This window comes from Chiloscyllium plagiosum, unplaced genomic scaffold, assembly GCF_037043375.1.
Source record: "Chiloscyllium plagiosum isolate Xiang-an unplaced genomic scaffold, Cpla_swu_hap1 HiC_scaffold_31, whole genome shotgun sequence".
Classification (NCBI taxonomy): Eukaryota; Metazoa; Chordata; class Chondrichthyes; order Orectolobiformes; family Hemiscylliidae; genus Chiloscyllium; species Chiloscyllium plagiosum.
Window position 1 is genome coordinate 72,742,993 of NW_028270169.1, and position 13,737 is coordinate 72,756,729.

At 44.1% G+C, this 13,737-nt stretch overlaps 1 long non-coding RNA gene across 2 annotated transcripts in view; it reads right to left on the reverse strand.

The window, feature by feature from the left end:
- Positions 1-4,832: 4,832 nt before the first annotated feature.
- LOC148141999 (uncharacterized) overlaps positions 4,833-13,737 on the reverse strand; it is a 162,056-nt gene continuing 153,151 nt past the window's right edge. For both annotated transcript variants that reach the window (XR_015752284.1, XR_015752283.1), the window contains one exon: positions 4,833-6,397. This is a non-coding gene — a long non-coding RNA (uncharacterized LOC148141999). The remainder of the gene's footprint in view (positions 6,398-13,737) is intronic.

The following is a 13,737-nucleotide window of genomic DNA, read 5'->3' on the forward strand; positions in this document are numbered from 1 at the left end:
TCTATGTACGTGAGAGAGTGAGGAGGAGTGTGTGTGTGTGAGTGTGGGAGGGAGAGAGTGCTTGCGTGTGACAGAATGGAGTGCACGTGTGTGCATGTGAGAGAGGGAGAGGGAGAGTGTGTGTGGAGCAGATAGGGAGAGTGTGCATCAGTATATGTAACGGGGAGAGTGAGAGTATGTGCTTGTCCAGGCGAAAACACAGACAGATACAGCAAATCCCTTTCTCCACACACACTCACTGCGTGGTTTCAGAGATTCACTTCTGTGCAGCCTCTGCTCCATTTGTTGTTCATGTTACACACCCAGATGCAGTAACTACAGTCCCCATGCTCCATCCAGAGTTGGGTCAGCAAATCCTAAGGTCTCCCTGAATGTCTGACGCAGCTCATAGCACAACCTCCAGCAAACCATCCCCAGCCACCCCACTAGCTTTTCAATAACAGGAGTCAATCAGAAGCCCCTCAGCTCCAAGTTAGATGCCTGTTTCTTTACAATTATTCTCCAGAATTTTCCTCGTGTTACTGACTGCACGATCAACTGAGAGAGACAAACAGGTGTTCCGTGACCAGGCGCATATCAAGTTTCAAACACACGAGTCAAAGCTGCTGGAACACCCCGTCCATGGAGAACACAAGGGACACATCGGGAAGAGAACAACAGCCTGAAACACACCTTTTCACTGTTTCTGAGCTTCACAATGCCAGAAATCGATACAGGAGGGAGTCAAAAACTAAGGCCAGGGAAAGGTACAGAAAAAAAGAACAAATAATTAATTAACTGATAACTTGCTGAAAATATGGATAAGGAAATGGAGGGATTGGAATAATTGGATAAATGAGACAACAGTTGGTCAATTCACAAGAATGCAAACAAAGAATAAAGACATTTCCAGATCTGCTGGAATGGTCCATTGCCTCAAATCCTGAATCTGCTTCAGAGAACCAGCCCAGACACCATAAACTGTGGTAAGGTAACGGCTGGGATGGAGACCTGTGCAGGCCGTGCTCGAGGAATATTCCATAAACAGGCCTATCTGCACAACATGGGGAGTAATGCAAACCTTTTCCAGGATATTGCTACTCTCTACCACCACCCTCTGCCTCCTACCTTTGAACTAGTTTTGCATCCAAATGAACCAACCTTGTTAAACAGATGACCATGCACAATGTTATTCCGCGCCTTACTGAAGTCCATATCGACAATGTACACCACTCTATCTTAATTAATCTTTTTAATCGCTTCTTGAAAAAAAATCTGTCAAGACAGTGATACACAATATTCCTTGTACAAAGTTATGTTGGCTATCCCTAATCAGTCATTACCTTTCAAAATGCGTGAAAATCCGATGACTCATAAGCCCTTCCAACAACTTACCCACCACTGACGTCAGGCTCACTAGCTTTTCCTTATTACCCTTCTAAATCCTTTAAGTAGTGGCACCACGTTACCCAACCTCCAGTCTTCCGGCACTTTACCTGTGGCTATTGATGATAGCAAGGGGCCCAGCAATCACTTCCCTAGCTTCCCACAGAGTTCTAGCGTACATCCAATAAAAGCCAGGACATTTTCCTCCCTATGCATGTTTTAAGACCTCCAGCAGCTCCGCTGTAATGCAGACACTTTCCTAGATGTCACTACTTATTTCCCAAGTTCTCTAGCTTCCATATCCTCCTGTATATTCGTCCAGTATCTCCCCCATTTCCTGTGGTTCTGTACATGGGCAGTCTTGCTGAACTTTAAGGATGTCCTATTCGATCCACAGTTACTCTTTTGTCCTTGACGTATTTGTAGAAATTCTTTGGATTCTCCTTAACTCTATTTACCAAAGTTATCACATGTCCCCTTTTTATGCTCCCAATTTCTCTCTTAAGTATACTCTTGTTGCCTTCAGAATCTTCTAGTGATTCACTTTAAATCAGGAATTAAGAGTCTAATGATGACTATTCCGATTGTTGGAAAAATCCATCTGGTTCACTGACACCTTTTAAGGAAACAAACTGCCATCCTTACCTGGTCTGGCCTACAAGTGACTCCAGACCCACAGCAATGTGGTTAACTGCTAACTGCCCTCTGGGAAATTAGGGATGCCTAGCCAGGGACGCCCTCATCGTGTGAATGAATTAAGAAAAACCCTCAATTCCTGCTGTCTATACCTGACACATGCTTCCCTTTTATCTGTGACCAGAACCTCAACTTCTCCAACCCTCCAGCATTCCTTACACGTACCAGCCTTACCCTTCACCCTAACAGGGACAGAATGTCTCTGTGCTCCTGACGTCTCATTTTTGAAGGCTTCTCACTTCTCAACTGACCCCCTTTCTCTGCGAATATCTGTCCCAATCGTATTTGGAAAATTCTTAGTTAATATCATCAAAATTGGTTTTCAACAATGTAGAACTTTAAATTTTAGACCTGCTTCATCCCTTCCCATCTCTATTTTAAAACTGATAGAATTATGATGACTTGCCATAAAGTGTTCCCCCACAGATACCTCAACCACCGCCTCCCCACTGCCTTATGTCCCAAGGGTAAGGTGACGTTTAGCTCCTTCTCTGTGATGGAGAGCATTGGTCAAGCAGCTGCAGCGTTGTAACTGGGATTGGGGTCAGCAGAGTCTTTGACTCATTGGTTTGAATCTAAAAATAATTTGTCTCAGTGCCATTTTCATTGAGTGTGACGGAGGGATTGTCTGCACAAGGCTGAGCTAGTTTCCTGGTGCTATCTTATCGGACTCACCTCATTCGCTACCCACCCAACCCCATGGTATCCCTCTCCTTCAATACCAGCCCGATTCTCCCACCCATCAAGGTTGGAGGTACTCACCATCATCCGCATGCCCCTTGGTATTCCGTGATCCTTGACACTGGTGCCATCTTTAAAAGGCCAATAGCACATGGTTGAGCTTTCTCAGGTTAGAGCTGCCCTGCACAATTTACCCTGAGCATGGCAGATAAGGGGCAATTATACCATGGTTTGAGGGGCACGGGGGTCCTGCTGGATAGTCTAGTACAGAGGGGGACCACCACCCAGCACCTTCCCCCCTCTCCCTCTCTTTCCCCTCTACTATATCTCCTTAACTATTAGAGCCACATGGATACAACACTGTTGACTGACTCCCTCTGGACACGTCACCATCTTCCACGCCGCCCCCACCTACACTGTCTCCTATTCCAGGAGAAACAGCTCGGAATAGGATTGAAAGAGCGAAGCCGGGTGGTGGAGTGCCCGATATCCATCTCCACACCCCACCCCCACGCCCAATTTACCTGTGTGTCTGCATTTGACTCTGTGAGTATCTATACATAGGTGCAGGTCTGACAGTGTCTGTGGTGTTTAAAATGACACAATCTCTCCCTCAGCTAGCCTCCCCATCCTACTTCAGTGACAGCGGCAGAGGGTGATAACCTTCGAAGGTTCAGTCTGGGTGGGAGAGAGGGCAGCAGCTCACATCACCATCCAAACTGACAGCACCTTCAACACATACACCTCCCCCCACCCCAACACACACAAACAATGCTGGTAGCTGGAGGGTTGCAAATATGCTTGGGCCTGTCAGAATGGAAATGCTCACCCCTGAGTGAACCATTTTGTCAGGAGATGAGGTGAATTTATTTTTCTCATTCTGTGACTTGCAATGCTTAAAATTTACGCGAGAAATTATTGAAAAGTCCCGAAAAAGGCCCAGTGGTGTTGGTAATGACGCAGAAACAACATTGCTTAGTATTAGACAAAACTGTTCTGTGCTTCCAAAGATATTATTTGAAAAATCAAACGGCCGTGCAATTTGAGAGATTCACAGCAAAGGAATTTTATCTTCTCAGAGAGTTAAAAACTGTGTCACTGATGCAGTGGTGTGGGCAGGCCAGCAGAGGGAGGTATTATAAGAATCTAATAATAAAACTCAGTGGTTTGCACTGGTGCCTCACGGTGCCAGGCACCTATGCTCGATTCCACCCTCGGGCGACTGTCTGTGTGGAGTTTCACATTCTCGCCGTGTTTGCCTGGATTTCCACCGGGTGCTCTGGTTTCCACCCACAGTCCAACGATGTGGATATTAGGTGAATTGTCCATGCTAAATTGTCCATAGTGCCCAGGGATGTGTTAGTTAGGGGCGTTAATCAGGGGTAAACGTAGGATAGTAGGGAATTGGGTCTGGGTGGGTTACTCTTCGACGGGTCAGTGTGGATGCGCTGGGCCAAAGGGCCTGTTTCCACACTGTAGCGATTCTGTGAACTCTATGAACAACAGGGACAGACAGAGACCGAGGGGGAGGGAGGCTTTGATTCCAATTTCAATCTATTTACTTCAAAAACAACATTGCATAGCGATGCAGACAGACATACACACAAACTGAGATACTGACGCTAACACACATAACACATGCACACAGAGATACACACGTAGATATGGACATTTACATACAAACAGATGGACATAACCCTACATACAGGCACACACTGTCTTTAATACAGAGACATGTTTTTTTTTTAATTAATAAGTTATCAATGGTCAGTCGGAGAAGGCAGGGGAATGGGATTCAAAAATAATTTAGCAGCGACCAAATGCCGTGGCCGACAAGATGGGCTGAATGGTCTAATTCTGCTGCAGGGTTCATTGCTCATTTGATCTTGTGGTGCCTGGGATTGTCTTTCCACGAGGCCAGTGGAGGCTGAATTGGCTACGTATTTGATTTAGAAGAGTTAATAGGAATGTGGACAGGTTTGAGGCGCTGTGTGGTTGATATCTGTTCCTAATTGTCGACTCCTCATATATCAAAAGGGTGGTGATTGGTTTGAGGGGAACACATGTTTAGAATAAGGGCATTCCCATTTCTGACTGAGACAGAGATGTTTGTTTCTCTTTCGGGTTGTGTGATCTGTAGTGTTCTCGTGCCCAAGGAGCAGTGAAGACTGGGTTACTGAAAAAACTCAAGGTCGAGTTCCATAGATCTTTGATGAACAAGATAATCCATATTTATTAGGAACAGACAGGAAGGGGATGTTTAGTTACAATCACATCAATAATACACATTCTGAATGGTGCAGCAGGTGCGAGGGGCTGAATGGCCAGCTGTTGCTTCTAACCCATCTGTTGTTCTCTCAAGCGCTCCGTAATCGTACAGGGGTAAAGAAAGATCTCATTCAGCCAGTCAGCATAATTCTAATGAAACAGGAGGAGACCATTCTGCCCTCTATGGATTTATGCAGGAATAGATTGAAGTCATTCAACCCGCTAGGTACATTACACAGTGTAAGATGAGGCCATCCAACCTTTCCAGCCTTCTGCCCAGCAACAAGGGAAACCCAGTTAACTATCTGGGAATAAACATTCGGGATAGATGATTATTTTCAGGTTGTAAAGTTGTAACTTGGTGGAGTGTCTCAGGGATCAGAGTGAGATTATCAACTATTTACAATCTAAACCAATGACTTGGATGAGAGGACTGATTGGCTTGGAGCTCAATTAGCTCATTCACCAAGATAGTCATTTAACTGGACATGGAGACTCTGCAATGGGATACAGACACGAACAAATCTTTGGCAGAAAACAGTATAATGTGGGTAAAGGGAAGTCAGTGTTGTGTTGAAAAGATAAAATAACAGTAACCTACTTAAATGGAGAAACATCAATGAACTCATTGGTATAGAGAGATTTGGACGTCCTGGTGCATGAGCCACATAAAGCTAGTCAGCAGATTCAGCAAGTGATTAGGAAAGTGTAGCGAATGATGCTGTTTCATGCAAAGGCAATTGGGTATGATCATCGGGATGTTTTACTGTATGGATGGTACTACATCAGATTGAATATCTAGTCGGTGCAGATTAGCTGGACTGAAAGGTCTGTTTCCGTGCTGTATGAAGCTATGATTCCATCTGGCCTTCATTCTAGCAAAGAGTAAAGTGAAACATTTGTAAAAAGCTTCTAAACCAGTTGCATGTTTTTTCTTTCAGTTTAGGGTTTCATTACCACACACAAGATATCCGATGTAGTCTGAGCATTGCCTTATACAGAAATTAGGCAGACACATATAAACATGCCTTCAAATTATAAATTACAAATCATTTCAAAATGGAGCAGATAACAGGGATGGAGTCATGCAATCAGGGAAATGTTCAACCAGACCTGATATCGACCAGGTTGGTGTTCGGGTCACATTATTGCATGTTCCAGATCAGAGAGAGAGAAATTGTAACCTGTCGAAGAAGCAAACAGCCATTGCTCCATCTCTACTTGTACTTCTCTACAGCAACATATGAGAGCTGAAAACCAATCAGCCATCTTCTACGCTCTTTGAGGGTTCCTGCTGAGGATTCATTGGGATCTCTCCACTGACTGCAGCAAAGGGAATTCAGCCAAATCCAACTGTTCCAGGAAGAAACCCCAGTGCTAGCAGCTTCTGTAAGGCAGAATAACTTGAGACGCAGAATAACAATTGAAACATTTTCAGTTTTGCTTTTGTCATGAAATTAAGTGTTGTTTGGACAAAGCTCTTCCGAACTAATATTCTGTACAGTTGCAATTTTTTCTCTTCTGCCTTCAGACGTGTGTGTGTGTGTGTGTGTGTTTCTATGTCTCAGATTTATAGAAAATAAATGTTGATGTACATATTGTCAATGTCAAAATTGTATATCATTTATGTATCCATCACAATTCGAGTAACGATGCTTTGGTTTTAGATTAGACATTTTTAGATTAGACCTATCTGACTTGTTCCTAACGCTGAACCTGACCCAGTCTGAGATGGATATCATTTTCAATATCACACACTTACACTGATAATTTGTCGTGATCTCTGGAGGAGTGGGACTAGAAACAGAAACAATGACTCTCTAACCTTGGTAGTTACAGGGATAAGGACAAATACTCAAAAGGCCATTTGAGTGGGAATTCTCGGTCCCACAGGTTTGTGGTACCTGTGTGTTTGCATTTATTCAAAGATGTGTTAGTTAAATATTTGACAGAAAAGTGACTCAAAGATAATGATCTGCAGTTGGGAACGTGGGATTGGAACCGCAACCTGATCAGTCACAATCTTAGTTCCTGCTGGGGCAGGGACCCACACCTGTTTCTCAGTTCTACTTTGCCCCATTCCATTCAATCCCTCAACCTGCTACTCAAGAGCAGTTGGAGACCACTTGCTCCTACTACCTGGTGCACAGAAACCGAGGTGACCATTCAGCCCTTGAATACAGTCAGACATGATTTGGTGTGCATTGGAAAACGTTCTTGCGAAAAGAGTGGGTGTTACTGTGGAACAGTCCCCTCCTCTCTCTTTACAAATGTTCCCCTGGTTCCATTTATTGGTCATGTTGTAGACCTAGATTCAAAGTGAATAATGCCCCCAAACCGTATCCAGATAGTGATCACAAAATCCTCTGGTCTCTTTGACTTCAACAATCCTTCACAGCCCTTCCAGAAAAATAACAACGATGAAACTTCCAATAACAGAATGCAAGAACATTGTAGCAGGATAGGTCATTCAGCTCCTACAGCCTGCCTTTCCCTTTAATAGGGTCATGGCTGATCTGCTCTCGGCCCCAAATCCCACAGGGCCTAACGTGTCAAACATCCATCCATCCCTGTCTTTCAAATATCTCAGTAATCTATCTCCCCTACCTCTTTGGAATAGAGACGTGCCGACGGTCACTCCCCTCTGTGAAAAGAAAACACATCGCACACATACAGCGTGACCTTTTGACATCAACTAAATATATGAACACTAGGAAAGAATGACTGGCCCTGATAACAAGGCAGTATTTGACTGATGATGGTATCAAGGAACCTGAAGAAAATGGAACTTAATGGATATTAGGAGGAATCTCCCCACCAGTTGGAGTGATTCAGCACAAAGAAGATGGCTGTGGTTCTTGGACATCCACCACCTCAGTCCCGGGACATCTCTGCGGGAAATCCACAGCCCAAGCTTTCTCAGTTTCTCCTCAATGTCTTCCGCCCCCCCCCCCCCCTCATCATAAGCTCAGAAGTGGGGAAAGTCAATGGAGATCACACAATGTTCAGAATTATGTGTCATCCCTCAGCACCTGTGTCCATATTCAGCAAGACCCGGGCATTATTCAGGCTTGTGCTGTTAAAAAGTCGGTAACATTCATGTAACAGTACTGCTGTACACTATGCATTACGACAGTAGAGGGAAGAGCTCATTCAGCACCTCAAGCTTGCTTCACAGAAATGTGAGGAGGTCATTCAGTCCATGAATACTACTGGATAAGAATAGCCCATTTAATCCCTCCTGCCTATTACATAGGAAGAGAAGGAGCCCAGTCAAACACATTGAGCTGTTAAACAGGAACAAGGGATTGCCTAATCAGGCCATTGAGCTTCTACACTGATACCAGGAGGTGGCCATTCTGCCCCTCAAGCCGCTTGTACAGAAATAGGAGGATGTTATAGACGCCCCAACATGATAAACCAATGAATAGGAGAGACTACACGGATACACTGCTCCATGTTGTTCCTCCTGGCTCCATTGCTAATAGTACACAATTGATACGTTTGGTGACGGTGACGAGAGAAGACAAATGTTTCATGTGAAGTCTCAAGGAAGCATCTTTCATCTCTGAGAAGGTAGACTGGTGTTCTCTATGGAGGGCAGAAGCTATTGGGAATGGCTAACTCTTTCAGAAGTAAGGCATTGTAGCTGCTAACAGAGTTGTGAACAATGTGACGCTCAGTGCAGGGTCATACACCATTTGCACATTGAGGTGGTGAGACTTCAGTGGTGTTGGATGAGACTCAGCAATTGGGAAGTCTATTGAATCAGGAACTTCCTGAGTACCTACAGGAGACAGAGAAATAGACAGAATGGAACATTAGACTGATGCAGTGAGGGTTACACATGGAGAGTGGAAATAAGCCCCACAGATATCTGGAAAATCCCATTCCATCTCTGGCCTGTGCTGTTGCGTCTCTCTGGGGTTGAGAATTCTGTTGGCTCAGGATCTGGAGTAACTGCAAGAGTGGGAGGCACACACAGAGGCAGCAATTATACCCACGCAGTGGGGGATACCACGTGGAAAGACACTGAGTGATATCAGCAGCATGCAGGGAGATGTCAGGATCATAGAGTCATGTTGGAAGAATGGGTTTAGCTTCATGATGCCCTGGTATCAGTGCTCAGGGATGAGCAACCACTGAGCAGGCGAAGTGATGGCCGAGTGGTATTACTGCTAGAGCATGTGTCCAAAAACTCAGCTAATGTTCAGGGGAAGTGGGTTTGAATCCCACCATCAGAAATGGTGGAATTTGAAATCAATAATTTAAAAAATAGTAAATAACAATCCATAAATAAATATGAAACCATTGTTGATGTATAAAAAACCCAAACACTTGTCCTTTAGATAACGACATCTGCTCATCCTCATGTGGTCTGCACGACATACCCCCAAGCAAAGTTTTTGCCTCTCAGTTACCCTCTGAAATGGCCGAGCAAGTTACTCAGCTCGAAGGCAGCTACGGCTGGGCAAGAAAGGCTGGTCAGCCAGAAACACCCACATCCCATACCTGATTTAAAAATTAATCCATTAGGATGGTCCCACTGGAACCCTGCTGGGAGCAGTGTCCTGGCCAATCATGTCGGTAGGTTTATGGACAGGGTTTTAAACTGACAGAGAGGATGCAGGGATAGGGTTCAGGTGAAAGGAGCTTTCCAAATGCAAAGAGAAAAGGTGAAGTATGGGAGCACCATGGGAATGTGACTGAAGACAAGCAGAAAGGAACAGGATGGGACAGAGTTTAATTAAAACTATACATCAGGAAATCGGCTTGTGACAGGAAATTGTGGGAAAGAGTAAATTATGGGTTTTTTTAAGGAATGGATAATGTCTCTTCAATAAGATAGATGGATTTGTAACAAAGAGATAAAAGATTTAGACACCAGAGAGACGTGGCTACAGGGCGATAAAAAGGTGGACAGAAATATTCAATGGATCACAACCTTGCAGAAACTCAGGTAAAATGGGTAACACTAACAATAAAGGATAACAAAGGCATTACAGAGAAATCATTTGACCTCAGATCATGAAGTAGAGTCAGTCTGAATGTAAATTCTGGCGACTACTTGCCAAGGACACAAGCAGCAGAACAGTTTTAGCCACCGAACAGCATTTCATTGCTCATCACTGCATTAAACAGAAACCCATTGGAATTTTTTAACAAATACTGTGATAATTTTGGGAAACATCAATATTCACAAAGTGTGGGACAATCATACTGGCAAGAGTGATATTGGAAGAGGAGTTCAGAGAATTTTTTTCAGTTTTTTTTTGAATAACAGATTGTGCAACTGGCTCGGAACATAACTATCTCAGAGCGACCGTTGTGTGATGAAACTTAGTGAATGAGTAATGTCACCTGGAGAGATCCTCCGGGAAATTGTGATAAAGTGCAGTTTAAAGAAATATAAAGTTTTAAAGTGAATTATAGAGAGGACAAGCTACAACTAGAAAGAAAAACAGTGAATTACATGGGTTTGAGAGGAGAACTGACCATGGTAAATAGGCTAAACAGACTGAAACATGTGCCTGTAAATGAACAGTGGAAAACATTTGAAGGAACAGTGTAAAACACTCAACAAAAGGACATTCCATTGAAGCACACCAAACCTCAGCAAGAAATTCCCACTGGCCCCTCATTCAGGACAAAATGTATCATACTAGATTATGAGGCTTAGAAGATCACCAAAAAGTACTTAAAATCCTGAAGTGAGAGAGTGTTTTAGGAGTAAGTGTTAAAGGGATTGCAAAGGGTCTGCTAGCAGGAGTTGGGCAATGGGAAGGGGAATCAGTGTCAAGGTTTAATGTCACAATAGGAACAGGGAGAGGTGAAGGTGCCGGAGGTGGTAAGAGTGTTAAAGAGAGTGGTCAGGGCCTGAACGATGTTACAAAGTCAGTATGAATTGCTGCAGCTGGAGGGGTTTGCAGAGGTAGGGAAGGACATATGTACTTTTATTTATTAATTCATGGGATGTGGGTGTCACTGCTAATTACCTAGAGGACAGCTCAGAGTTAGCCATATTGCAATGGGTCTGGAGTCACATGTTAGCCAGACCAGGTTAGAATGTCAGATGTTCTACACAAGAGGAGGTCAGTGAACCAAATGAGTTCTTCCCACTGATCAACAATGCTTTTATGGTGGTCTCACCAATGTCTTTTACAGCCACAACATGACGTCCCAACTCCTACTCTCAGTGTTCTAACCAGTGAAGGTAACCATCCCAAACGCCTGCTTCACCAGCCTGTCTACCTGTGACACCACTTTCAAAGAACTGTGGACCTGTATCCCTGGGTCACTGACTGATAACACTACCCAGGGCCTGAATATTAACTGTACAAATCCCACCCTGGTTTGTATCACCAAAATGGCACACTTCACATTTATCTAATTAAACTCCATCTGCTATTCTTCAGCCCACTATCCCAGCAGTACGTTCATCCTGTTGTTATCTTACATAACCTTTTTCACTGTCCACATTACCAACAATTTCAGTGTCACCCAAAAAACTTACTTATCAGGAAACCAATATTCCCATCCAAACCATTTATCCAAATGACAAACAACAGTGGGCCCACTGCACTGGTGGTCACATGCCTCCAGTCAGAAAAACAACATGTCTCCCATCACCCTCTGTCTCCTCCCATCAAGCCCAATTTTCTGTCCAGTTGATTCGCTCCTCCATATCCTTTTACACAGATCTGAGCTTATTACCCAGTTTACCATACAGAACGTAAAACACAGAACAGTACAGCACAAGACCCTTCGGCCGTGATGATATGCTAATCTTTTATCCGACCGTACAATTAAAAAAAGTGGCAAATAGAGTTTAATTCAGATAAATGCGGGAGTGTTGCTGAACCAAGAGACCTTGGCGTGCAGGTTCATAGCACCTTGAAAGTGGAGTCGCAGGTAGATAGGATAGTGAAGGTGGCGTTTGGTATGTTTTCCTTTATTGGCCTGAGTATTGAGTACAGGAGTTGGGAGGTCATGTTGCGACTGTACAGCATATTGGTTAGGCCAATGTTGTAATTCTGCATGCAATTTTGGTCTCCTTACTATCGGAAAGATGTTGGGAAACTTGAAAGGGTTCAGAAAAAATTTACAAAGATGTTGCCAGGGCTGGAGAATTTGAGCTACAGGGAGAGGCTGAACAGCCTGGGGCTGTTTTCCCTGGAACATCAGAGACTGAAGGGTGACCTTATAGAGGTTTGCAAAATTATGAGGGGCATGGATAGGGTAAATAGACAAAGTCTTTTGCCTGGGGTTTGGAAGTCCAGAACTAGAGGGCATAGGTTTAGGATGAGAGGGGAAAGATATGAAAGAGACCTAAGGGGCAACTTTTTCACGCAGAGGATGGAACGTGTATGGAATGAGCTGCCAGAGGAGGTGGCGGAGGCTGGTACAATTGCAACATTTAAGAGGTATTTGGATGGATATATGAATAGGAGGGGTTTGAAGGGATATGGACCGGGTGCTGGCAGGTGGGTCTAGATTGGGTTGGGATATCTGGTCGGCATGGATGGGTTGGACCGAAGGGTCTGTTTCCATGTTGTACATCTCTATAACTCTAACTTCCTTACCCTTCATTTTATTATCATCCATGTGCCTATCCAGAAGTATATTAAATGTCCCTAATGCATCTAATTTTACCGCCACCACTGGCAGTGCATTCCACTCAGCCACCACTCTGTATGTAACGAATCTACCTCTGAAATCTCCCCTTAACCATCCGCTAATCACCCGAAAATTATACCCCCTTGTAATAGCTATTTATGTCAGGGTAAAAAAAATCTCTCTCTATTCACTCAATCTATGACTGTCATCACCTTATTCACCACTGCCAAGTCGCCCCTCACCCTTCTTCATTCCAATGAGAAAAGCCTTAGCTCCCTCAACCTTTCTTTATAAGACATGCTCTCCAGTCCAGGCAGCATCCTGGTAAATCTCCTCTTTACCCCTCTCTAAAGCTTCCCCATCCTTCCTGTAATGAAGGGACCAGAACTGAACACAATATTCCAAGTGGGGTCTAACCAGGGCTCTATAGAGCTGCAGCATAACCTCACGGTTTTAAAATTCAATCCCCAAACTAATGAAATCCCACACAATATATTCCTTCTTAACAAGCCTATCAGCTTGGGTGGCAACTTTGAGGGATCTAGGGACTTGGAACCCAAGATCCTTCTGTTCCTCCACACTGCCAAGGATCCTACCTTTAACCCTGAATTCTGTATTCAAATTCAATCTTCAAAATGAATGACTTCACACTTTTCCCAGATTGAACTCCATCTGCCATTTCTCAGCCCAGCTCTGCATCCTCTCAATGTCCTGTTGCAGCCTACAACAGCCCTCCACACTATCAGCCACTCCACCAACCGTTGTGTCATTGGGAAACTTACTAACCGACTCTTCCACTCACACATCCAAGTCATTCATAAACTCACAAAGAGCAGAGGTCCTGGAACCTCTCCCTGCAGAAAACCACTGGTCACTAAGCGCCAGGATGAATTATTTCCATCTATCATCACCCTCTGTCTTCTGTGGGCCAGTAATCTTGTATCCAGACAGACAGGTTTCCCTGTACCCCATGCCACCGTACTTTCTGAATGAGCCATAAGATTTGTGAGGCATGACCTGCCCCTGACAAAACCATGCTGACTATCTCTAATCAAACTATGGTTTCCCAATGAATAATAAATCCTGTCTCCCAGAGTCCTCTCCAATAAT